Below are 3,594 nucleotides of genomic sequence, written 5' to 3' on the forward strand. Positions count from 1 at the left end.
TATTTTTACGATAAGGATACAAATATTAATCTAAATGTAACGTAGTAAAGTATAACAGATAAACTTCAATTACACATTTGATAATTTCTACAAATTTGTTGGATTCGACTTTTGTATTAACGATTGTAAAAACAAATGTTTCCCAAATCAATCCATTAGGAATTTATTTTTACGACGAGATCTTTTTAACATAGTCCTCCTAAACCTATTCAAATATTGTTTGGAACGTCACGTGGGAAATTAAAAAAAACAAATTGAAGCTACTTGTGTTAGATGTTAGTAGTTAAGTTAGATACAGTAAACTTTTTGATGGATAGATGGTTAGGATCTTGTGATTCGTGACAGAGGAACGTATTAGGGCAACGACAGACAAATTTCCGGCTGGGTTTAAAGCAAAAAACGCGGGAAGATGAAACTATCCGAATGGATCCGGCTGGTGGTTGCTCGTTAAAGACCATCGCAGTTGATTAGTCTTGAGAAGTGTGTAGTAAATAAGTAGATACATACACATGTATATACTATACACATAGAAAAAGAATAAATATAATCCTCATCATCTAGCTAGCTAGCTACGGGAACTGTATATCTGTATTTCAATGTTGGTATATGTGCGTATTTTTGTATATGAAGAGCAAAAGGAAAAGTTTTGTGGTACGGAGTGCTTATTAGTTCGCATTGGTCAGCTCTCGCGCCTTGTTCGTTCGGGACAATGAGTCGAGGATTGCATATTGTTGTTTATATTTACGTGCCACCGCATAAATCTTCGTTTAACTCGCATTCAAATCGGCACGCACGAGCCACCAGTTCCTATGAACGGAACTAACTTTTATATTCTGCCAGCTGCACGAGGAGTTCTCTTTTCGATTCTCCCCGATGATGCTTCTTCGATCGATTTAATTTGAACTAATTTAAGTATCTTTTTTTTTCTATTGAAACGTGATAATGATTATTATTATTATCACGATACAATAAGTATACGAAGTAGGAATAATTCATCATTTGCATCAGAAATCTGGCTTATAGTTGTAATTAAATTTACATGTTTATTTTAATTCATAATTAAGTTATTGTCTATCGATAATAATTTTTCTAACAGAAATAGGTGCAATTTTATATTTTTTACTTAGACCTTGAAAGACAGAATGAAGCAAACAAGAGAAAACAGTTAAATAGTTTAAATATTTCTCTTTACCGAAAAATAATTATGATAATCATTATCRTCAYCATATACGAAATACGCATAATTRATTSAAAATTTTGCATCAGAAATCTAGTTTACAGTTRTAAWTAAWTTTACATTGTCTGTATGACGTTTATTTTAATTCAAAATTAAGTTATTGTGTATCKATAATAATTTTTCTRACAGAAATAGGTRAAATTTTATATCTTTTACTTTGACTTTGAAAGACAAGATGAAGCAAGCAAGAGAAAACAGTTAAATAGTTTAAATATTTTTCTTTACCGAAAAATAATTATGATAATCATTATCGTCACCATATACGAAATACGCATAATTGATTGAAAATTTTGCATCAGAAATCTAGTTTACAGTTATAATTAAATTTACATTGTCTGTATGACGTTTATTTTAATTCAAAATTAAGTTATTGTGTATCGATAATAATTTTTCTRACAGAAATAGGTRAAATTTTATATCTTTTACTTTGACTTTGAAAGACAAGATGAAGCAAGCAAGAGAAAACAGTTAAATAGTTTAAATATTTTTCTTTACCGAAAAATAATTATGATAATCATTATCATCATCATATACGAAATACGCATAATTAATTCAAAATTTTGCATCAGAAATCTAGTTTACAGTTATAATTAAGATAAATGAAGTTAATTATAATTCAAAATGAAGTTTTGTTCATCGGTAATAATTTTTTTAAATAGAAATAGGAAAAAATTTAGAAGTTCTGTGTTTTGACCTTGAAAGATAAGACGTAACGAGCAAGGTTTATGCAATAGTGCACCCTATTAGAAGATCAAGTTGAACCACTTGGCGTGCTACTCGGTCATTAAGAGAGAAAGGACTTAGACTGTAAAGCAATTTGTACGTTAAACGAGAACTTGCTATAGCTTAGCCACAAAAGGAAACAATATTTTCAGTCGCGTGCGAATAGAACACGTACTTTTAAACCAACTTAGATTTCAAATATTTTTGCACAGACATTCTTATCTCGAGTAATTAATAAACGAAATATTTAATGAACGTAACCAATTCGAAAGTTTTCTTAATCTTCTCGGCTGAAATATTAACTAATCAAGAAAGTTCATAATTATTTCTAAATTTATTTATCAATAATCGATTAAAATGAAATTAACTTTCTTCTTTATCTTTATTATTAGTAAATAATATTTTACATATTATTAATAATTAAAGTAAGATAATACTAAACGAAGTTTAGTTAAGTAAATGATTAATAGATTTAGGATTGAAATGAATGTTTTTGATTATTTAATTGTTTATTCGAAACACCTGTACGAAATGATTAATGTAAACGATTTATAGAAATTGTTCAAATTCGTCATTAAGATATTCTATGCGGCGGCGAAGGATGCATACAATCTAATCTGAACTTTTCATCTAAAATATTTGAAATTTTCGGCTTTCTGCCTGGACCGTTTAGGACCCCATGCGGTTTTACGGAAAATCTCTAAAAATCAATTTGACACGGTACGTATTGAGAAAAAAACAATTGTCACCAGATGTGACGCATTGCTAAGGAATTTTTCAAAATCACATAAAACTCAGCGAAGGTTAAGAATTAGTATTTTTCAAGTGTTTGAAATATTTGATAACGAAAAGGATACGTTGTTACATTCTTTATTTGTTTTTATTGATTTATATGGCAATAACTTTTTTAGTTACCGAATACAATGGCATGTAATATATCTTTTAGTAACATCGAGCAATCAGAAAAGATTTTTCCGATTTCAATTTTTATTTGTTTATTATTAGATAAATGTGATAAGAAACTTAAGAACGGTTTTATCTTTTTTAATTACCTAATTCGAATGACCTAACCTCGAAGCACCTGCTGGAGACGATTAACATAAACGTCTCTTAATGGAAATTAATTCAACAACTCGTTAGTCTGCACAATCGCCAAAAGATGCAAAGTACCACTTAAGATTCTTCAAACCGAGTAGAACGTAAATAGCTTACAATAAAAGTATTTAATCTTTGTACTTAAAGTATCAGGTAATCCAAATAGTTCATACCATTTTTAGGTTATTTTTCATTTACATTAGTTACTTTCTATTGATTTAAACTCCATAAACTTTTTTGTCTAATGTTTTTTACTAAAACATAAAATATATTATACTATATACTGGTATTAGATAACCAAAAACATTTCTGATGTTTTAATCAATAGAAACAAATTAAAAAATAACCTCAAAATGATATGAACTTTCTTGGTTATCAAATTCAAATTAACCCCGAAGCAAATATAGAAGATGATTAACATAAACATCTTAACAGAAATTAAATCAACAACCCGTTATTAAAAACGATTACCAAAAGATAAAACCTACTATTTAAGAATCTTTACGAATCTTTAAAAAAATTTTACGAGCACTAACAAT

General features: G+C 28.4%; 1 protein-coding gene across 1 annotated transcript in view; it reads left to right on the top strand.

The window, feature by feature from the left end:
• The window catches only part of LOC106788141, a 149,398-nt gene that overhangs the window by 1,092 nt on the left and 144,712 nt on the right, over positions 1–3,594 (top strand). The gene's annotated exons all lie outside the window — the stretch shown is intronic.

This window comes from Polistes canadensis, unplaced genomic scaffold (genome assembly GCF_001313835.1).
Source record: "Polistes canadensis isolate GaletaPanama2010 unplaced genomic scaffold, ASM131383v1 scaffold_127, whole genome shotgun sequence".
Taxonomy (NCBI): Eukaryota; Metazoa; Arthropoda; class Insecta; order Hymenoptera; family Vespidae; genus Polistes; species Polistes canadensis.